This window comes from Moschus berezovskii, chromosome 1 (assembly GCF_049115385.1).
Source record: "Moschus berezovskii isolate FMDL1 chromosome 1, NW_MosBer_1.0, whole genome shotgun sequence".
In the NCBI taxonomy this organism is placed as follows: Eukaryota; Metazoa; Chordata; class Mammalia; order Artiodactyla; family Moschidae; genus Moschus; species Moschus berezovskii.
In genome coordinates, this window is record NC_142460.1 from 137,933,217 (window position 1) to 137,958,134 (window position 24,918).

Sequence of the window (24,918 nt, forward strand, 5' to 3'; positions counted from 1 at the left end):
GTAAAGTAAGATTTTAGAGGTGATTTGGAAAAAGCAAGAACCTATACTTCTCAGGTTTTGCTCAACTCATCACAGAATCGGACATTACTAGCACACACCAGCATCTAGAATGGTATGTGGCATTCTGTATAAACCTTATGTGAATATGTTAGAAACAAATGAATAAATGGTGACAAAAATTATAGGACTTCAGAGGCTATACTTCTCTTGTTCTACAAATATATAATATTGCATCTACCTACATTTTAAAAACAGATTGTTCTACTTTTATAAGTGATTTTAAATAACAAAATTAGAATTCTCTAAAGCATTGTTATTGCTGTAGATTCCTTAAAATCATGTTAGGAGTTCTTTGGTGAGTTTGAAATAGAGTATCAGAAAATCTACGTTATTCAAAATTTCTAAAATTTCTACTTAGCCTTAACTGTTAATTAATTTATTATTATTTTGCACATTTGCAGGGAAAGGAGATTAACATATAGTGTATCTCTCTGATGAGTTAAGTGTTTTATTTATATTTTAATTTATGTAATACAAAAAAAGCAATTGGATGAGTTGAAAAAAAAAACTGAAGTTCAGAGATTTAATTTATATGGTCAAAAGCTCACCCAAGTTTTTTGGCTTTCAAGCCAATAATAATATGTTAGGCAGAAGTGGTTTTCACTTGTTTCTTTTTAGGGGCTTTTTGGTGGCTTTTCTCTAACCTGATGTTCTCTGTCACTCTTTCATGATTACCTAAGCTTATAATTTTGATACCTTGCCTGGGGCCAAGGAATTGGTTTAGGATTGGACATGGTAACCCATTTAAGGCCAATGAGACAGCGAAGTCTTCTAGAAAAGTTTCTCATTCTGGATAAAAAAAGAAACACATGAGAGAAATCTTCCTTTTCTGGGTTTTGACAGTGGTTTCTGAAAATGTTATGCCTAGCACTATTGCAGTCATCTTGTGACCATGAGGGGAATGAGTTCACACTTCAAAAATGACAAAGTGAACAAATGGGAGGATGGGCATTGATGACACTTTGGAGTCACTAAGATAACCAGACAGGGGCTGCTTTGCCTTGAATTTTGTGTTACATGAATAATAAAGAGCTTTCTTTTGAAAGTAATGTAGAAATGAGTTTTCTGTTACTTACAGTTGAAAACATCTTAATTAAAACATAAGTGAAATATAAGAAAGAAATAATCAGAAATTGTTTAAACCCTATTGAGAAAGAGAATTAATATGAAAATGAGTCTTATTTTAGTAAAACAGAGAATTATGCATTTAGAAAAATCAACAAATGGCATATTGAAAAAAAATGTCTAACAAAATGTGTTGGTGAACTTAAATTGAGACAAGGGAGAGCTAAATTCCATAGAATGAACGATAAAACAGACAAGAAAACTGTAAGTCTGCTTACTATTTTATGGGTGCCGCAACTTTCTCAAATGCTCTAGCATGCCAGTGGAAAACTAGGTAAACCAAACTTCAGAACATATGATCCATATTGTATTGAGCTTTGCTGTCCTCTTAAAGTGGTACTCTCATACTTTTAATATGGGAGATAATGTCTTAACTTTCTTGGAAGCCAAACCAAAACAAGGAAAACATAAAACAACAAAAATAACAAAATGCCCCCAAACAAAGAACACTTCAAATTGAAGTGGAAATTCAAAATGAAAACAATTTATTAAAAAAATTCAAACAAAAGATGAAAATAGAAACATTTTCGAAGTTAATTGGAGTAGTGATTTTAATAAATATAAAATTATTTGTGTTACATTTACATAGCAAGATGTAAAAATTAGCTATTTGCATTGTACTCTGTTTTGGCAATTGTACACACACAGGGAGGCACAAACAAAAACAAACAAACTGAAATGACATCTTGTTTAGAGTAAGATTTTGATCAGTATCATTTCCTTTGAAAAGATTTTTTGATAGAAGATTTACAAAGTCAACACTTTATTCTTTTTGCCTTTGTTTAGAAGTAGTGATTGGTGGCAGGAGGTGCCATCTTTTATAGCTTCCATTTGCTCCTAAGAGCCATCTTATTTCCCATCCAATCAACTTTCAGTAAAATCGGACTTCTCCTTACCACAGGTTTATGAAAGCATTCTTTATAATTTGGAGGAACAGCTCTGTTCCTTACCTACATTTCAAAATATAGTTATTTTGCCCCTGGTTTCACTGTGGATCAACGATGTAATAAATTTGAAGTCTGAAAGTATTTCTGTGTAATTCAATGTCATGTCACTTGAGACATTCTCAGAATATTTTCATTATATAGGCATTGTCAAACTATCATAATAAAATAGGTGGTGTTTTCTGTTAACCTTATGTATCCCTTTATAAAAAAAGAAACTTTTTTTGCAGGTCTATGCCTTTTTGTTCTGTTTTTTTTGCAGGCTTCTTTGGTGGTTCAATGGTAAAGAATCTGCCTGCCAATGCAAGAGACACAAGAAACGTGGATTCAATCCCTGGCTCAGGAAGATCCCCTAGAGAAGGAAATGGCAATTGCTCCAGTATTCTTGCCTGGAAAATTCCATGGACAGAGGAATCTGGTGCTACAGTCTATAGGTTGCAAAAGACTCAGACAATGACTCTTTACAATTATATCAATTATAAATAATAAATCAAACAACAATAATTATTATTATACCTTTATAACATGCCTGTGTGATTGGTGTATTGTTATTCCCATTCTACAGATGGAGAAACTGAGGCTAAGTAGAAGAATAACTTATCTGATATCAAGGGTTTGAACCCAGGCTAACTGAGTGTAAAAACCCTGACAACAGGAAACAGTCTCAATTCCATTGCTCTGATGAGACAGTAGTTATTTTAATTAGCTTGTTAAAATTATGTCAGAAAGGATTATGGGTACCTTGCTATTGGGAATGTAGAATGGCAAACACTCTTTCAAGCATTTTGGCAATTATAAAACTAAACATGAATTAAAATATGGCAGTACTACTGCAGTCTTGGATGTTTAGCTCAGAGAAATGAAAACTTGTGCTCATGCAAAAAAACTGTATATATCTGGAAATAACCCAGATGTCCTTCAGAAGGTAGATGGTTAAACAAACTGTGGTATATCCATACCATGGAATACTATTCAGCAATTAAAAGGAATGAACTATTCATATATGTAACAATTTGGATAGATCTCAAATAAATTATGCTGAGTGGAGAAAAGGTTACCATTTCTAAAAGGTTAAGCACAGATTTTCATTACATAGCATTTTTGAAATGGCAAAATTATGGAGAGCAGCTTAGTGTTTGTATTGGTGAGCAATAGGACCACTGGGTGGGAAGGCAATAGAAGTGGTTATAAAAGGGCAATGCCAGGGATCCTTGTGATGATAGGGCTGTTTTGTCTGACTGCTGTGATGGTAGATACACTGTCTACACCTAGTAATAAAATTGTTAGAGCTGAGTACACATACACCTGCATACATGTGTAAAACCAGGGAAAATCTGAGTATGATCTGTGGGTTGCATCAAGGTCAGTGTCTGCTTGTGAAATGCTTTATATTTTTGCAAGATGTTATCACTAGAGGAAACCGAGTAATGGGTACATGGGATCACTATTATTTTTTACATTTATTGCCAATCTAGATTATCTCAAAATTCAAAAAAAATTTAGAAATTATTGTAGATAATCCTATTATCTTAGTTATTTTTCCACATTTCTAAAAAAGTGAGCTAAATTTTTATACATATTTTTAGCCACAAAGTAGATATTAAAAAAATTCAGTGAATAAAGCATCTACCCTCCATTGGTGCTCTGCTTCTATTATTAGACTACACTAAAGTCATGCTCAAAATTCTCCAAGCCAGGCTTCAGCAATATGTGAACTGTGAACTTCCAGATGTTCAAGCAGGTTTTAGAAAAGGCAGAGGCACCAGAGATCAAATTGCCAACATCCGCTGGATCATGGAGAAAGCAAGAGAGTTCCAGAAAATTTCTGCTTCATTGACTATGCCAAAGCCTTTGACTGTGTGGATCACAATAAACTGTGGAACATTCTGAAAGAGATGGGAATACCAGACCACCTGACCTGCCTCTTGAGAAATCTGTATGCAGGTCAGGAAGCAACAGTTAGAACTGGCCATGGAACAACAGACTGGTTCCAAATAGGAAAAGGAGTACGTCAAGGTTGTATATTGTCACCCTGCTTATTTAACTTATATGCAGAGTACATCATGAGGAACGCTGGGCTGGAAGAAGCACAAGCTGGAATCAAGATTGCTGGGAGAAATATCAATAACCTCAGATATGCAGATGACACCACCCTTATGGCAAAAAGTGAAGAGGAACTCAAGGGCCTTTTGATGAAAGTGAAAGAGGAGAGTGAAAAGGTTGGCTTGAAGCTCAACATTCAGAAAACGAAGATCGTGGCATCTGGTCCCATCACTTCATGGGAAATAGATGGGGAAACAGTGGAAACAGTGTCATACTTTATTTTTTGGGGGGTCCAAAATCACTTCGGATGCTGATTACAGCCATGAAATTAAAAGACGCTTGCTCCTTGGAAGGAAAGTTATGACCAGCCTAGATAGCATATTAAAAAGCAGAGACATTACCTTGCCAACAAAGGTCCGTCTAGTCAAAAGGCTATGGTTTTTCCCGTGGTCATGTATGGATGTGAGAGTTGGACTGTGAAGAAAGCTCATCGCTGAAGAATTGATGCTTTTGAACTGTGGTGCTGGAGAAGACTCTTGAGAGTCCCTTGGACTGCAAGGAGATCCAACCAGTCCATTCTAAAGAAGATCAATCCTGGGTGTTCATTGGAAGGACTGATGCTAAAGCTGAAACTCCAATACTTTGGCCACCTCATGCGACAAGTTGACTTACTGGAAAAGAGTTTAATGCTGGGAAGGATTGGGGGTGGGAGGAGACGGGGATGACAGAGAATGAGATGGCTGGATGGCATCACCGACTCGATGGACATGAGTTTGAGTGAACTCCGGGAGTTGGTGATGGACAGGGAGGCCTGGCGTGCTGTGATTCATGGGGTTGCAAAGAGTCGGACATGACTGAGCGACTGAACCAACTAACTAACAAGTAATTCTGTGATACCTCATTTCTTTGCTATGTTCAGTTCAGTTCAGTTCAGTCGCTCAGTCGTGTCCGACTCTCCGCGACCCCATGAATCACAGCACGCCAGGCCTCCCTGTCCATCACCAACTCCCGGAGTACACTCAAACTCATGTCCACAGAGTCGGTGATGCCATCCAGCCATCTCATTCTCCGTCGTCCCCTTCTCCTCCCGCCCCCAACCTTTCCCAGCATCAGAGTCTTTTCCAGTGAGTCAACTCGTCGCTTTGCTATGTAGACCTGCATTATACGGTGTTGTTTTTTTTGAAATGGGAGAAGAAATCTCTTAACAACATAGCTTTCCTCTTGCATTTATTCATTATGTGGGGCTGAACATGCATGTCTATTTTCATTTTCTCTGTGTGACTCTTGTCAAAGACATCAATTTTAAAATATATTTTTATTTGTAAATACCTACTAATTTTAAAAACATACACAATTCATTTATTTTTCTTTAATAAGTGGAATAATAGTTTGTCTCACCTTTGATTTGTACAGGATGAGGGAAAGTGTATTTGAAAACAATAGATTTTAAAGTTTGATTTCTTCAAACGCAATGCTAATGAACCAAGGCTGTCTTAAGTCACACAGCTTCCTGTTGGACTATTGTTTTCTTTACTCAGCTTGTTTGCAAATCCCTCAGCTTCTGCTCCCCTGCCATTTTTGTTCAACCTGCTCCAGCTGTTACTGGTGTTGCTGTCATACACACAAAACGAGATTTGCCTTTATGGTTGCCATGGAGATACCGCTTATTAAAAAAAGTCTTTCTTTTCTGAAAGAGAGTAACTGTGATGTTATGTGTTCACCCAGGTCTGTAAGCCAGTTTTCTACATTCCAAAATTACCTAAGTAGCTCTGCAAAATTAACCTCTGGTATGTACTGTTTACATAAGTTACCTTGTACTGTTTCAAAAGATTTTCACCAATTTTCCCTAAGTTGTGACCACATCCTCCTGGTCAGAGGGAACTAAAAAAAAGAAACAAAACAGGTTATAATTCTCTCCTTTCCTTTACCACTCCCCTTTCAATTTTAAAATCTGTGACAGTTAGTTACATCTCTCACAGCTTTATCCTCCATTCAGACTTATGGTTGGACATACTTTGTAAATGTATCAAATACCACGACTTGTAGTTGGCACTGGCCAGTTCAGAAACATATACTGTCTTTTGAAATTAAAAAAAAAAATCTTAATTTCTTGTACAATTTTTAAAAGTTGCCACCATTAACAGTTATTACAAAACATTGGCTGTGTTGTCCATGTTGTACATCCTTGAGCCAAACTTAGAGCCAGTAGTTTGTGCTTCCCATAGCTATATTGCCCCTCCTTCACCACACTGGCAACCAGCAGTTCGTTCTATCTGTGAATCTGCTTCTTTTTGTTATATTCACTAGTTTGTTGTATTTTCTAGATTCCACATATAAGTGCTATCATACAGTATTTGTCTTTCTCTATCTGACTCATTTCACTTAATGCCCTCCAAGTTCTTCCATATTGCTGCAAATGGGAAAATTTTATTCTTTTTTATGGCTGAGTGGTATTCCATTGTGTATATGTACCATTTCTTCTTTATCCATTCACCTGCTGATGGACACTTAGGTTGCTTCTGTATCTTGGCAATTATAAATAATGCTGCTATGAACACTGGGGAGTGTGTAGCCAGAAGTGAAATAGTTGGGTCATATGATAGCTCTACTTTTAGTTTTTTGAGAAACCTCTGTGCTGTTTTCCACTGCACCAATTTACAATCCCACCAACAGTGTGTGAAAGTTCCCTTGTATACTGTCTTATGCTGTTTGTTGTGTCATGTATATTCATCCTGTCACTTCCACTAGACTGTCCTTTGCTAACCTGACATTCTTCTCTTCTTTCCCTCTTCTTTGCCTCAGTAACTTAGGGATGGACAGCAAATCATTCCATTGACACAAGTTCATTAATCTCTTAACCATGTGCATAGTACATTCTAGGAGCTGGAGATACGATAATCAATAAGACAAGTCCCTGCATTTTAATTACACTTGGAGAAAAGTTGATCTACTTTAGGTATACATAATCTTTTACTTTTGTCCTTTCTAATTAAAAGAAACATCACAAAAACTCTTGTTGATAATGCTCATCATTGAGACCGTTTGTTCCTTATACACTGAATCATAAAAATGACCATTATAATAAAAAGAAAGTTTAAAAGATACAGCTCAGCAACAATATCAGTGAGTTTGTTGGTAAGGTAGTGGGGTGGGAAGTCTCTCACTGAGCTCTGGGAGTAAGCTGGAAAGATGGCTATATTTCAGCTCCTGCAGTCTAAGAAGAACAGGGGAACAAAACCTGGGCCATTGCTTGAAATAAAGGGCAGGGATGGGGAGCTCCAGCCTGTGAAAGGAAGTGAAAAAAAAAAAAAAAAGTTTTGACAAGCAACTAGCTTATGTAACATTGCAAAACAAGAATGCAGGGAGGGAATAAAAACAGCCTTGTATCCAGGACTTGTGCCAAGGTGCTCACTAGCACAGTGCCTGGATCTGCATTTGCCTCTATTCATGCCCAAGTAAGCTCAGACACCTATGCAAGACATTGGTCTGGATTGTGGTCCCTAGTGGTCCAGGGGATGCATCCATCTCCTAGAGAAATAATTATAAAGCAAGAGCATAAAAAACAAGCAAAGAATATGAGAGAACCCACCCCACTGCCGCCACCCCATAAAAATGAGCTTGAAAACCAAATTCCAAAGTACATCAGAATTATTATAATTGAAAAGATAACCAAGAAAATTTAAGATTGGTGTGTGATCACTCTGGATGAAATGAAAATAAGAGCAATCTGAAAAATTAAGACAAGTATGTTTGAGATTTTTTAACAAGATGAAAGAATAACAATCTTTAGAATATAAAAATTATGAAAAACCAAAGCAGTCACTTATGAAAAAATATTAAGTAAAAACCTTGGAAACAAAAAGTACTTTTATAGAAAAAAGTAAACAGGATTAACTCAAGACTAATGCAGTTAAAGAGGAAATTTTAAAATGATAGGAAGAAGGTACTGAGAAATATACAAAGAATCTAGTCTTAGGAGGTAAAACATTGAAAAATGTCTATGAGATAGCAGTCAGACATGATATGCTGACTCCAAAGCTGTTTACTGGGAATTTAGAAAAAGACAATGGAAGAAATAGGTGAGAAGCAATAGTTAAAGATAGTTTAGTATTTTATAGAACTAAAAGAAATAATAGTTCTTATTGAAATAGCACACAGTATATAACAGAGTGTGTTTTATTTTAATTTTTTTATTGCAGTGTAGTCGATTTATAATGTTGTATTAATTATTGCTGTACAGTAGAGTGGCTCAGTACTCTTTCATATACTTTTCCATTGTGGTTTATCATAGGATATTGAATATAGTTCCCTGAACCATACATCAGGATTTTGCTGTTTATACATCCTGTATATACCAGTTTGCATCTGCTAATCCCAAACTCCAGTTATTCCCTCTCCCACTCTCTTCCCCCTTGGCAACTATTAGTCTATTATCTATGTCCAACAGGATGTATTTTAAAATAGACTTGTTATTTACTCTAGTGAGAAGATTCCCTGGAGTAAGTCTGTTGTCCTTTGGGAAAATGTAAATTGTAAAGGATGCTGATGAAACAGTAACTTGTCTACTTACAGAATTAAATTTATTACTTTAGCCATACATACAGTTAAATTACATTTTATCCAAATAGAGTAATTTGGAAATATTATTTTTTCCCTTAGTTACACTTAAAAAAATATCTAACCTCTTCAGATGCATCTTTGACAGTGTTTTTGTCATCACCAGAGTACTTTTAAATCATCATAGTGGCATCACTTATCAGTTCTTTTGAGATATAGCACAAAATGATTGTGTGTAAAATGTGGACACTGAAGGTTCCCATTCACAAACAGTACAATTTCATTTTCATTTTTATTCTTCCTCTAGGTTCATATTCCTAATCTTTGTAATGTAATAAATTTTACTGTTTTTTAAAGTTTAAAAGTATTGTATATAATGGTCTCCAACCCTTGCAAACATAATGTTAAAATGCAGGAATAAACACTGAAATTGTTAACTTTCTTTGCCTTCTTCTATACTAATTTCAACAGATGATCTTTATAAACATGAAAACTAGCACTAGTTTTAGAAAAAAAAATTGTTGGCTCATTTTTGTCTAATGTTTTAAGCAGTATTTCATGGCTTATGAAAGTGTCCATAACATGGTAGACTGTATAAGGACTCATATATGTATGCATGTATATACATGTAGTTATTTTCTATTCGGAGAAGGCAATGGCAAGCCACTCCAGTACTCTTGCCTGGAAAATCCCATGGATGGAGGAGCCAGGTAGGCTGCAGTCCGTGGGGTCGCTAAGGGTCGGACACGACTGAGCGACTTCACTTCCACTTTTCACTTTCACACATTGGAGAAGGAAATGGCAACCCACTCCAGTGTTCTTGCCTGGAGAATCCCAGGGATGGGGGAGCCTGGTGGGCTTCCGTCTATGGGGTCACACAGAGTCGGACACGACTGAAGTGACATAGCAGCAGCAGCAGCATTTTCTATTCTAGAATATTTTTGAGGGAAAACTTAGCTTATATGTGGGTTATATAAAGCTTTTATTGATCTCTTACTCTGTATCAGGTATTGGTGTTCTGTATGTAGCAGTGAACAAGATAGATAATGGTTGTAATCTCCTGGAGTACATGTTCCAATTTGGTGATATAAGCAATAAGCAAACAAGAAAATATCAGGAGAAATGAATGATATATAGAATTTTTTTTTAATGTCAAGAAATTGTTTGAAGTTTGTAAGGGTTTAGAAGGCTTCAAAGAATTCTGAATACCTGACTGAAGGGTCTTTGAGACCACGTAAACCTTAAAATTCAGTGGACCAACCCAGGTCTAGATTCCCATATCCAGAGACTAAATCCACTATTTATCTTTAGACCATTCATCTTTTTGTTTAAAAAAATTTGATCTCACATAAAAAAATATACAGGAAGATGTTATAAAGCTAGAAAAAGTAAGAGAAGAAAATTGTAAAAAATCAAAAGTAAAACAAAAAAGCTCTGATTTACTGGTAGGCAGAAAGGCATGATTATCTGTATATACATGAGTCTTGGTCATGTTTAGAATTTTGGGGCACTCGACACCTGCCCTGTGGGAGAATATGTGTACTTTTGTTTGCCTGTTTTCTTTCCTTCTTTTCTTTCTTTCTAAATTTCTGTATTTTCTTAAATGAGATGTATTGCTTATTTAATCTGGGGAAAAACATGCTTTAAGTTGGAAACATTAGCTTTCAACTTATTTTAGATCTCTCTTTATTTTTAATTTTAAGTGATTGAATTAAGACTTTTAAACCTTAAATCTGAAACTTCTATAAATACATTCTAATGGTATGTTGCTGTGTTGATTTCATCTCAATTAGCGACTTCACTTTCACTTTTCACTTTCATGAATTGGAGAAGGCAATGGCAACCCACTCCAGTGTTCTTGCCTGGAGAATCCCAGGGATGGCAGAGCCTGGTGGGCTGCCGTCTATGGGGTCACACAGAGTTGGACACGACTGAAGTGACTTAGCAGCAGCAGCAGCAGCAGTATATAATTGAGGGGCTTCTCTGGTAGCTCAGCTGGTAAAGAATCCTCCTGCAATGCAGGAGACCTCGGTTTGATTTTTAGGTCAGGAAGAATGCCCAGAAAAGGGAGAAATGGCAACCCACTCCAGTACTCTTGCCTGGAAAATCCCATGAATGGAGGAGCCTGGTAGGCTGCAGTCCATGGGGTTGCAAAGAGTCAGACAGGACTGAGCGACTTCACTTTCACTTTTCACTTTCATGCATTGGAGAAGGAAATGGCAACCCACTCCAGTGTTCTTGCCTGGAGAATCCCAGGGATGGGGGAGCCTGGTGGGCTGCCGTCTATGGGGTCGCACAGAGTTGGACACGACTGAAGTGACTTAGCAGCAGCAGCAGCCACTCCAGTATTTTTCGGGTTCCCTAGTGGCTCAGGCAGTAAAGAATCCACCTGCAATGCTGGAGACCTGGGTTTGATCCCTGGTTTGGGAAGATCCCCTGGAGAAGGGCATGGCAAAACACTCCAGTAATCTTGCCTGGAGAATCTCCAAGGACAGAGGAGCCTGGTGGGCTATAGTCCATTGGGTTGCAAAGAGTCAGACATGACTGAATGACTAAGCACATATTGAATATAACTCAAAACACTGATTTTACATGGCTTCTGAGAGACAAATAGTTTGCCTTTTTGCAAAAGTTTCCTAAGTAGGTAAAGTGTATTCTATTCATTATTTTCAATACTTTGAACTGAGTGAAACCCAAGCCACTTAGCTTCCAGGTGGCTCGGTGGTAAAGGATGCACCTACTAATGCAGGAGACTCAGGAAACACAGGCTCAATCTCTGGGTCAGGGAGATTCCCTGGAGTAGGAAATGGCAAGCCACTCCAGTATTCTGGCCTGGACAATCCCATGGACAGAGGAGCCTGGTGGGCTACAGTCTATAGGGTTGCAAAGAGTTAGACACGACTGAGTGAATGAACAGGCAAACAATTTACCCTGAGCTATTGCCTCATGGTATATTTTATATTATTAGATTGATCATAGGATGTTGAATTACTAATGCTATGAGATAATATGTAGGTCTTAAAGAGACACTCACCCTTTCCTTGAACTCATTTAATGCAGAAAATATATATTACCCTTCTAACTTTATTGTTTTTGAGTACTTGAAAGAATCCTATTGAAAACGCTACTAGGTAATAGATTCGTAATCATCCCAGATAAAAATCTTTGCTTTACTTCCCTGTGCTCACATTATCCTGTTTGAGATAATAGAGACACTCAGTAATTTTCATTCTTTATAAGGTCAAAGTGTCTTTTGCTTGTACAATTTTTCTGTTGTAACTGGTATTGACTCATTAATTTCTCAATATCTTCTGTACAATCAAATCACATTAGGTTTCAGGATTGTCATTTTTTTCAAACACTGTGACCCTCAAAAGACACATATATTATATTCCTTAACTCTAATTTCATTTGTCTGGGTATTGTAGACACCCACATATTTATGTTTAATTGAATTATTAAGGACATTTGAAAATTTCACATAATACTTCTATAAAAGAGTAAAATTTTATTCTGCAGTAGCATACACCTTTTAAAAGTATCTAACATTAAAGGTGTGAAAAGGAAGTTTGACGTTTTCTTTTAACTCCAAAAGTATATAATTTAGTAAAATAATCTTTTTAGGTCTTAAATTTTTTTTCAAGAGTGGGATATCAGATTGCATCAGCATCAAACAGCTGATAGACTTTTTCAATTGCTTTGAAAAGTGTATGTGTTACATCATCTAACTAGGATACATTATAAAGAGATTTACAGAAAAATGTCTAAAGAACAGCTTAGGTCATGACACGTCTCAAAAGCATCTCTCTAATACACACCACACACACACACACACACACAGACACACACACACACACCTGTTGTGTACTGCCTGGAGCAGGTCCAGGCAGCTGCTGGGGTGGGTGGAATTAAGACAGCTGACGTTGCCTGTCTGTCTCACAGAACAGCCGGTGGTGGAAGGAGACATGTTGGCAATGATGCAGGTAAAGAATCCAGTCCTTCCTGCCAAGCTTTCTCCTCAAAATAGTGGCAACAACACCAAATATACTCCCCTTGAACTGTACGAAAAAGATGAATATGACGAGAGTAACTAAATGTTGAACTGGGACTAAGGTGGCACTGAGAGGCACCTAGGATGCAAAATTTAAGGCGGGTGATGACCCTGTATCCTAAATTTTGCACCTTAAAAATTTTGTACCTTAAAATTGGGAGAGTGAGTGTCACCATAAGGTTTGTGCCTGCACTGTGTCACCCTAGTCTGCCAACTTTGTTCCACAGTTGTTAGTGTCTCTATAAGTCATTTATAACCAGGTATAAGTCAGGTGACAAGAAGGACCCATAGCAGGTGTAGTTTTCTTCCACTGATGTAACTGGGAGATGTTTGATAATGGACTTAAAATAAGAACCTAGTTGAGAGTTCTGAATACTAGGGCTCTTTTAGGTTAATTAACTGAAGTGTACTTTAAACGTGTATTTTAACTATACACAAACTCACCTTTATGAAAAGAAATGTCTAACTTGATCAACTATATATTTTACCCTCTTGTTTGTTCTTTGTTGTGCATTTGTATCCTCAACTCATCCCCACTAGGCTGTGTTTTTATATCATTGACTTAATTACTAGTTATAGAGATTTCTCTCTCCATCTGCAGTCACTCAGAGTTAGGTTCTAAGTAATTTCTGTCTATGGTTACAGCTACCTGTGCTCAGAATTATGCAAAGCTTAGGGAAGTTCTTTCTCCCCGCAGCATTATTAACAAAACACTCACCTTAGCTACTTACTCTTTTGAAATGATGCTTCTGGGTTTGTGCAATATTCCAGAACTTGGGTTGGCCCTCCACTGAGAATGATCTGTCCTTTTCTAGATTTTGACTGAACAACTTCTGGATTTGCTGTAACCTGAGTAACTCCTCTACTGAAGAGACGATTGTATTCCCTGTTGCTTCCTGAGTTGTACTACACAGAAACACATAGTTAGGGTCAAATATTTAACTCTTTCATGTTCATTATCACACAGGCTTTCCATTCTGTATGTGCCCTTTTTCTGTTCTAAGTTCGGTGAAAAATGAGTGAGATTTGCATTTCCCTGATGATTAGCCATGCTGAGCATTCATGTGCTTGTTGGATATCTGCATTTCCTAGTTGGAAAAATGTCTATTTAGGTTTTCTGTCATTGTTTGCTTGTTTTTGTTATTGAGTTGTATGAGTTGTTTATGATGTTGGATATTAATTCCTTATTGGTCATATCATTTGCAACTATTTTCTTCCATGCAGTAGGTTTTTTCATTTTGTCAGTGGTTTCCTTTGCTGTGCAAAAGCTTTTAAATTCAATTAGGTTCCATTTGTTTATTTTCAGTTTTATTTCCTTTGCTTTATGATACCATTTATATATGGAATCTAAAAAAATACAACAAACTAGTGAATATAACAAAGAGGAAGTGAACTCACAGATGTAGAAAACTAATGCCTACCAGTGGGGAGAAGGAAAAGGGAGGAACAGTAGAGGGTTAGGAAATTAAGAGGTATAGACTATTAGGTATAAAATAAGCTACAAGGATATATTGTACGATACAAGGAATAGAGCCAATGTTTTATAATAATATTATATTGGAGTATATGATAATAATATTATAATTGCAGTATAACCTTAAAAATTGTGAATCACTATACTGTCCACCGGTAACTTGCATATGGCAAGCCACTCCAGTACTCTTGCCTAGAAAATCCCATGAACGGAGGAGCCTGGTAGGCTGCAGTCCATGGGGTCGCTACGAGTCAGACATGACTGAGCGACTTCACTTTCACTTTTCACTTTCACACATTGGAGAAGGAAATGGTAACCCACTCCAGTGTTCTTGCCTGGAGAATCCCAGGGATGGGGGAGCCTGGTGGGCTTCCGTCTATGGGGTCACACAGAGTTGGACACGACTGAAGTGACTTAGCAGCAGCAGCAACTTGCATAATACTGTAAAGCAGCTATATTTCAATTGAAAAAAATGAGTGAGTCACAGAAGTATACAGGTGGAAGAATCCTTTCGCTCGTTTATGCTTCTGAACATGAGGTTCTAAAGTCCTGTTTAATGCTGTTACAGCCAAGTTAGCCCCCAATGTATAAATTAATTATCCAGCTACAAGACAACTTTCTCCCACCTCCCTCTTCCTCTAGATGTGTTTGTCTTTCCTGTCCTGATTCAGAACACTGAAGGCAGGGGTCACAAGCTCAAACACGTTGAGCCCAGTCAGACTGTATGAATGAACAAAGCTGACAAGTAACAGAAAAGAAGGTAGGAGTGTGGTAAACCGGTTTATGGGTCTTCACCAGAGGTCCTGCATCAGTCCCAAGTTCAAATCCAGATGTAAATAAGATGATATAGTCCATAGATATGAAATACACTTTCAAATACATGGTGCTTACACACATGCCTCTGAGTCTGTGCTATGTTCCAAAAGTTGTTAGTCGCTCAGTCATGTCCGACTCTTTGCAACCCCATGGACTGTAGCCTGCCAGGCTCCTCTCTCTCTATGCGATTCTCCAGGCAAGAATAATGGAGTGGATTGCCATTCCCTTCGCTAGGGGATCTTCCCAACCCAGGGATTGAATCCAGGTCTCCTACCTTGTAGACAGATTCTTTACCATCTGAGCCATCAGAGAAGCCCATATGTAAAAAGTATTATATATTACAAAATTTGCACATAAAACATAGTCTCTTAAGAAATGAAAATCAGGGTCCAGAAAGGAACCTTTTATCAGTTTATCTAGAAGTCCATGCTGGAGGAAAGCTAAGGAAGTATAAGCCAGCAATTTTCCCAGGAAGAGAAAAACAGCCCCACTCCCGATTTCGAGCAGAAACAAAATGCTAAAATTAAACTCCCAGCAGTCAGCTGGAAGAAAGATTTAACAAGGGTGTCTGACTCTCACTCACGCTTTCCGGGGAGATCAATGAGAAAGCAAACATCTTATCTCACAATTAATAGTTTCAACATTTCAAACTGAAAAAGCTCCAGGGTAAACAAAGGCAGCACCAAGGCAGAACTAAGAGTGAATGCATTAATGATTCAACCATACCTGCGTCTTTCCGCATTAATTCTTAAATCAATTTATCAGAAGCACTTGGAATCTTGAACTACTAAAGTGAAAGCCACACAAAAATCATTAAAAGCCCCATAAATTTCATTTACTTTGAAAAGTTAAACTCAAAAGCTGAAGTGTCCTGAAATCAATCTTCTAAATAAAAAAACTTCCAGAAAAAAAAAGTCAGTTCTTTATTCTGGTACTCCATAATAACTAGATTTTTAATATTATTTATAAAAATTCTCTAGTATGCAAACTTAAATGAACAAGGAACAGAAATGTAATTTCAGACAATAATAATAATATATAAAATGATACAAATGAGTGACTATCAACCATGATGAAATTATCTGAATATATATTCTTGTATGTTACATATATATTCCTCAATTAAAATTAGACCCAACTTTAGCAAGGAAGACAAACAAAAAATGATGTTTGTTTTATATGCTCTATTTCTTTGTAAAACAAACAAAACCACGGTTGTTTTCATGGTATTTCTTGAAAAACAACTTTCAGAAAGGAGATTTAATACTCAGTAAATAATAGAGAACCTGGTGGGCTGCCATCTATGGGGTCGCACAGAGTCGCTTCAGTCGTGTCCTACTCTGTACAACCCCATAGATAGCAGCCCACCAGGCTCCTCCATCCCTGGGATTCTCCAGGCAAGAACACTGGAGTGGGTTGCCATTTCCTTCTCCAATGTGTGAAAGTGAAAAGTGAAAGTGTAGTCACTCGGTCTTGTCTGACTAGTAGCGACCCCATGGACTGTAGCCCACCAGGCTCCTCTGTCCATGGGATTTTCTAGGCAAGAGTACTGGAGTGGTTTGCCATTGCCTTATCTGAGCAGCAGCAGCAGCGGCAGCAAATAATAGAAATGATCTGGAGCCACCTTGTGGCAGTCACTGGTAATTGGCAGTGATTTTTTAAAATAATGGTTTATCTATAAATGTTTTACAGCTGAAAAATCATCTGATTTCTTTCAAAATGCTAACCTGTGAAACATAAATTATCGGGGACCTGCCTTGATATGGACCCAGGGTATCCTCGGGATGAACGGTGTCGGTGTCAGCGAGAGAGAGAGAAAAAGAGAGAGAGACAGGGGCTGATGATTCCTTGGTTTACTCAGGAAACCAATAAAACCTCAGCATGGGGTTTGCTCTGTTTACGTAGGCTGCAGGCGCCCTCTCGAATCACTGGAGGCACCCCACCAGGGCACCCCCTCGAGTGGGTCTTAGAAGCCCAGGCAGATAAGTAAACACAGAGGGCCCAGCTCTTCAAGGATCTCACCAGAAAAAGGAGAATAGAGAAAAGGAGAAAAAAATGACACGGGGAGACCGAGCATCAGTGAGCAAGGCCCAAAACTTTATTTTCCAGTGATGCTTTTATACCCTAAGGTGTGCTCATAAAAAATAGAGAAAGGGAGGTATAGAGTCACGTCAAAATCACACTGGGTCAGCAATCTTGACCCTTATCAGGATCAGGGCTTATTTTTGTATGTCTCATGATATACAAAAGTTTTAGGTGGTTTACATCATCTTCTGGCCAGGAGGCCTGCTAACAGTTTATGGCCCTGTCTCCTAACAAAGGTTAGTAAGCTAGAAAAAGGCTTATATTCTTTCAAGGTGATTTTCCTAAAGTCAGGAGCTATTCTCCAAAGACACATGACAAAGTTACATTCCTATAAGGCACAGGTGTAGTGAGCTACAAGAAAAGAATTCATTAACTTAAGATCTGATGTGGTTAAATCAAAGGCTACTACTTATTTTCTCTATATGTGATTAATATATTTCCAAGGATACAATAGATAGAAAATATGGAAACTTTGCAGCAAGCATTGATTCAACAATGAAATCTTTTTTAGTACTATTCTAATGATTTTAACTTCTTCAACAGATTCCTGTATTTTAGAATATTAGGCTTTCTGTCCTTGCATGGCTGGGAGGCTATAAACTGTCACATTCGTAGTTGTAAGAGCCCGGACAAACTTGTCAGGCAAGTTAGAAAGCTATCAGAGGGGCTTGGATTGGAACACTCTTATTAAGCCGAGGAGAACTTTTTAACTACAGCTCTGAATTAATGTTTTCAGAGAAAGGTGGTTGGGGGGAAGCCCCCGTAAGTATTAGAGGCCTTGGTAAGAGGCGTAAGATAGTAAGGCAGTCAGACTCCGGTTTTCTTTGGGGTAGATGCTCGGGTAAGTCCAGGGGGTTCCTCGAGTCCTGATTAGCCTTTGCCCGTCAGGCCTCTTCCCCAATTGACCTTTGCCACAGGTAGGATTTCCCTCGCTAGCTCCCGGCAATAAATTATGTAGTTATGTGGCAAAAGTGCCAGACAAAATATATTTGTAATAGGAAGTAATAATGAGAATTAACATAACAATCATTTGTACAGTGTTTTCTGTGTACATTTGTTCACTCATGGGTGAGCCTCTGGGGGAAACCAAGGTAGACTAAATCAGTTTGTTCCCCAAAGTTATACAGATTTAGTTATGGGGTGAATCTGGGATTTAAAAGTCATATTTTTGTTATTATCTGTTACTTTTTTAAAAAAAGCCTACTATATATCAGGCATCATATTAGGTACTGCTGCTGCTGCTGCTGTCACGTCAGTCGTGTCCGACTCTGTGTGACCCCATAGACGGAAGCCCACCAGGCTCCCCCGTCCCTGGGATTCTCCAGGCAAGAACACTGGAGTGTGTTGCCATTTCCTTCTCCAATGTGTGAAAATGAAAAGTGAAAGTGAAGTCGCTCAGTCGTGTCCGACCCCCAGTGACCCCACGGACTGCAGCCTACCAGGCTCCTCCATCCATGGTATTTTCTAGGCAAGAGTACTATTTGTCATCTAATACACACATAGGTTGCTTCAGTCCTGTCTGACTCTTTGCAACCCTATGGACTATAGCCTCCCAGGCTCCTTTGTCCATGAGACTCTCCAGGCAAGAATAATGGAGTGGGTCGCCATTTCCTCCTCCAGGGAGATCTTCCTGACCCAGGGATTGAACCCATGTCTCTTGTGTTTCCTGAATTGGCAGGCAGGTTTTTTTTTTACCACTAGTACTACCTGGGAAGCTCATTGGTTATCTAGTTGTGATAATATTCTTATGAGATAAATACTACTATATCCATTATATAAACAAAGATATTCAGAAAGATAGTTTGTCCTGAGTCATTTACCTGGAAATGACAAAGCTGGAATTTGAAACTAGGATTATTAAAGATCATACTCTTCAGAAATACTATGCTTTTTCCTTCTATATCAACTATATCATGATGTTCTAATGAATTATATAATGTATGTATCCATTCATTATTCATCAGTTCAGTTCAGTCGTTCAGTCGTGTACGACGCTTTGCGACCCGTGAATCACAGCATGCCAGGCCTCCCTGTCCATCACCAACTCCTGGAGTTCACTCAAACTCAAGTCTATCGTGTCGGTGATGCCATCCAGCCATCTCATTCTCTGTCGTCCCTGTCTCCTTCTGCCCCCAATCCCTCCCAACATCAGAGTCCTTTCCAGTGAGTCAACTCTTCGCATGAGGTGGCCAAAGTATTGGAGTTTCAGCTTTAGCATCAGTCCTTCCAATGAACACCCAGGGTTGATCTCCTTTAGAATGGACTGGTTGGATCTCCTTGCAGTCCAAGGGACTCTCAAGAGTCTTCTCCAGCACCACACTTAAAAAGCATCAATTCTTCGGCGCTCAGCTTTCTTCACAGTCCAACATAACACACATATATGCACACAGGGGTGGGAAGATGAGAAAGAGAGAGAGATTAAAGACACTATTGGGTTTAAGGCTCCAGAGTCCATCTGACAGGGTCTGGGAAGAATCTGTTTTGTCCAAAACAGACAAATCTGTTGAATATGGCTTTAAACTAATTGTGAGGAGGAAAACTGAGGAGAAAAAGCCCAGGTAGAAACATACATCCGGTTATTATGGAGGATACCCTGAATATCTCTTCCTGTCTCTCTCACACACACAAATACACCCTGGGCCTTTGGACATTTTTCGTTCAGCTGGCATACCCTCTCCTCCTTCCCTTGGGTAAATCATTCCTTTTACAGGTATCCACTTAGACATCAGTTCGCTGAGATGCTTCCTGGTCTGCATCCCCTGTCTAAGTGCCCCTCTAGGCTCACACAGCCCACTGTCTGCCTTTCAGAGCACTTGGCACACTTCCTTTTGATTGTGCTTCCCTGTGTTCCATCGGACTCCAAGCTCCGTGGTCTCCCAGTTGCCCCCTCCATCAGTTGAACTCCAGAATTCAATGCAAACTTGTTGGCAAATGAATTAAGGTCCTGAAAGAAATCTCAGATCTAGATCACAGATCAGCCTAGATCACAACAATAAGCCCTACTACGGGTAAAACACAGCTAGTGGGGAGCTACTGTATAGCACAGGGAGCTCAGCTCGGTGCTCTGAGATGACCTGAAGTGGTGGGCAGTGGGAGGGAAATTCAAGAGGGAGCTATACGTACAGCCGATCCATGTTGTTGTACAGCAGAAACTAACACGTTGTAAAGCAGTTATATTCCAATAAAAATACATAAATTAAAAAAATAAGGCTTCACAGGTGCAGAATAGGAGTATGAAAAGGTAAAGTCGCAGCACAGAAAGGGAAAAGGGTCAATTGTGTCTTGGGAAAGAGAGGGTTAAAAAGACTTATCTTAAGGAGATGATATTTGAAATGTGGAGTGACAGATGGGAACAGGAAATCATCATAAGGAATGAGATGTGGACCTCAAATATTAATGTATGTGAAAAATAAACTGCATGCAGAATTTGTTAAAATACCATTTCCTCAGCCAAATGCCAAAACATTACATTTCATTAGAATCCTGGAGTCAATGTTTCTAAAAAGGCCTTCAGTTTGATTCTAGCACTGATGGTCTTCTGACCTCATTTGGGGGAAAGGGAAAAGCATGGTGTGTTTGAGGCCAGGGCAGAAGTTTTCTGTGGCTAGAGATCTGTGATGCAGGGGAGGAATGTTGAAGACCTCCCTTAATGGAAACTGGATTAGGGGGTGCCTAGTGAGTCACACCAAGGAATTTAGATTTTATTCTGTAGTAATTACGATGGAGCCACTGATGATTTATAAGGAGGGAAGTGGTTTGATTGGATATGATTTGACTTTCACTGTAGGGTATGGAATTCATGGGAGAGAGACAAAAGGTGGGCTGTCCACCAAATTTCTCCTCCATGCACTGCCTCCATGAACCTGAGCAGTGCTTTTCAGACCCTTCCAAGTTCCCAGACATATTCTTGAGTTCCATAAATTTTTTATGATGATCTTTTTAGTTTGCATTTTTCTAGCAATGACAGTTCTGTGTTGATGTAATCTTTCCCCAAGTCATCTCATTGGCTGGTTTATAAGTAATACTAAAACACACATCTACTTGCTATTTGTATTTGTGATTTCTCTGCAACACGCCTGGTAGAGTAGCACGGCAGTTTAGTGTAGTTCTAGCCTCTGTGGGTTTAAATTGTTTTTCACTAACTAGCTGCATGTCCTTGGGCAAGTCCTAAACTCCCCATGCCTCAGTTTCCTCATCTATAAAATGAGGGTAATAGAAATGCCTACTATATAGGGGCATTGTGAGGATTAAACATATTAACACTGTATTATGTAAGGACTGTATGAATTTTAATTGTTTTTTAAAAATAATAGCTTTATGTTAGGTTTCTTGTGTATGTTAGGTTTATGTTAACTTTTCTTTAGCTGTGGGACTTTGTTTTACTGCTATAGTTTCAATTAATTCATAGTGCTTGATATGGCCACCTGCCACTTTCAAAGCATGAGAAATATCTCATAATGGCCTTCAGCCTTGGGCTTAATTGAATCTCTTTTATTGCTCACTACTGGTGGAGAAGGAGGCTCTCAAAATTACACCAGATCTTCCAGCTCAGAACTCCATGCAGAGGGCATGCATGTATGTCTTGACCTCACCTACATGTTTAATTTCCCAGGGTCACTGTGCCAGCTGGACATAGCAGGGAGCATGCTTGGACATCAAATTTTTTGGGTTCTCTTTCCTGTATGTGAAGATACCAGATGATTTCTATAAGTATCCCTTATAGCCTTTCCTCTTATATCTGGGATGCTAAAAGTTTATAGGAATAAGGCATTTGGAAAACTGGGATTTTGTATGGTTAGCATGTCAGAGTTTAACTATTACAGACTTGAGAATCTCCTACTAAAATCTTCCTCATACTCACTGTTTAGTCAAGCACAGGCTCTAAGGCGTGGGCTTCAATTGTTGTACCACATGGGCTTAGTTGTTCTTTGTCATGTGGGATCTTCCTGGACCTCGGATTGAACCTGTGTCCCCTATGTTAGTAGTTGGATTCTTATCCACTGTACCACCAGGGAAGTCCCAGATTCATTTCCCTTACAAATTACTCAGTAGATTTCCCTGGCCTATATAGTAGGTCTTTGTAGGTTATCTATTTTATATATGTGTCACTGGTTTCTTTATTCTATTCAATTTGTCCTGGGCTCTGGTGCTCTGGATTTTCCACACCTCTCATGGAGTGTTCTTCACCTTCACACCAGCAAGGAGCATCCCTCCTGGACTCTATCCCTCAAAACTTCTTCTTCTTTCTTCAGTTCAGTTCAGTTCAGTCGCTCAGTCATGTCCGGTTCTTTGTGACCCCATGAATCACAGCACGCCAGGCCTCCCTGTCCATCACCAACTCTAGGAGTTCACTCAAACTCATGTCCATCGAGTCGGTGATGCCATCCAGCCATCTCACTCTCTGTCGTCCCCTTCTCCTCCCGCCCCTAATCCCTCCCAGCATCAGAGTCTTTTCCAGTGAGTCAACTCGTCTCATGAGGTGGCCAACGTATTGGAGTTTCAGCTTTAGCATAAGTCCCTCCAATGAACACCCAGGACTGATCTCCTTTAGAATGAACTGGTTGGAGCTCCTTGCAGTCCAAGGGACTCTCAAGAGTCTTCTCCAGCACCACAGTTCAAAAGCATCCATTCTTCGGTGATCAGCTTTCTTCACAGTCCAACTCTCACATCCATACATGACCACGGGAAAAACCATAGCCTTGACTAGATGGACCTTGGTTGGAAAAGTAATGTCTCTGCTTTTTAATATACTATCTAGGTTGGTCATAACTTTCCTTCCAAGGAGGAAGCGTCTTTTAATTTCATGGCTGCAATCAGCATCCACAGCGATTTTGGAGCCCAAAAAAATAAAGTCTGACACTGTTTCCACTGTTTCCCTATCTATTTCCCATGAAGTGATGGGACAAGATGCCATGATCTTTGTTTTCTGAATGTTGAGCTTCAAGCCAAACTTTTCACTGTCCTCTTTCACTTTCATCCAGAGGCTTTTTATTTCCTCTTCACTTTCTGCCATAAGGGTGGTGTCATCTGCATATCTGAGGTTATTGATATTTCTCCCAGCAATCTTGATTCCAGCTTGTGCTTCTTCCAGCCCAGCGTTCCTCATGATGTACTCTGCATATAAGTTAAATAAGCAGGGTGACAATATACAACCTTGACGTACTCCTTTTCCTATTTGGAACCGGTCTGTTGTTCCATGTCCAGTTCTAACTGTTGCTTCCTGACCTGCATACAGGTTTCTCAAGAGGCTGTCCCCTTAGTTCTGTTAACCCCTTTCCCGTGTACCCAGAGCTGCATCTCCTAGTTCTGCCTGGGTCGGCGGGACTCACAGGAACTCTCCTTGAATAGCTGCTTGCTGTTCTTGTCTCTGTGTTGGTGTCAGCATCTTGGAGTGGGGTGTACTGTCTTCACATAAATAATGCTTACCTTGAGTCATTTTAGAAACCCAATTCACCACCAAGTCTGGGTCCTCTGTACAGTTCTCTCATGACTTTATATAACACCCACATTCTCCAGCAAGGCCTGATGACTGGTCCCCAGATTCTGGTCCTACATACATAGTCTCTGTTTTTCTGTTTCAAGGTATTATGTCAAAGTCATGCAGTAACCAGAAGGAAAACCCACTTCTGAGTGGGTTTTGTTTTCTTTTTTTTTTTTTCCAATTTAGTTTTACATGGAGGAAGATGGCTATTTTTGCTCCCTTGTAACCAAAACAGAGAAAAGCAGGAGAGGCTCCCATCCACATGCCAAAAGGGGGAGTGATGAGTAAGTTGTTATTGTAATGTCTGGAAATCTATCTATTCTCTTAGCTCCATTGTCTTTCAGCTCTGGGTTTAAAGTCCCTAGAAAGTTCTACTAAACCTCTTTGATAGGGAGTTCCCTCAGGAATAATAGGATCCTTTGTTACCTAACTGAACCATACTTCAGAGAAACCAGGCAGGTCCCAAGATTCAGGAATGGATTCAAGCTGAAAGCCCTGGGAATTGTGAAGGGAGCAGTCACCACAGATAGGTTGTTTAGGTGGAGGCTTCTGGTTCTATTCTGCTTCAGGATAGAATCTGATAAATTAGAATAGAGGTTTGCTGGCTTCTATCAACTCTGTCAGGCCACCACTGCAGGCAAGTTTTGCCCCAAGTACCCTCATCAGTGGGAGATGATATGGAAAGGGTGAGGGTAGGAGTTCTCACTCCTTAAATATGACCCTGAACCTACTGGCTAAGTAAGGCATCCTGACTTCATGTTTAGTGTGGAATAGTGTATACATTTTCTTCTTTTTCTAGATCTCTACCAGCATGACAAATTGTGTGAAATGTAAATATGTTGTCAGTGACAAAAATAAATGCTTTATGGTGATCACTTGAATCATAAAATTCTCTCGAGAAAACCATCCTTCTGGAGTGTTTCTGTAAAGGTCACAGTTCTTGAACTCTACCCCCTCACCACCATTCAGTCCCATTCTGTGCTGTTTTCTTTCCTCCGGCCCTTCTCTTTGCTTGCAACACTTGGTTTTATCTTTCCTCATCCTCCATCTGATTGACCAAGGTGAGTCAGCTACCACCTTGTCTTGCTTCCGGGTTCTCTCTGAGGGAGACCCTCACCATGGGAACTTTACGGGAGTTTGTTGTGGAGGATTTTAATGCTTAGAGGGAACTGAGGTAATACTGACTGATAAGGCCATTCCAGCTGGACATGTGAGGTTGAACTGACTCTACAAAGGGAGTCCGTGACCTCTCTACCCACAGCCTCCAGCCTTAACACAAAGC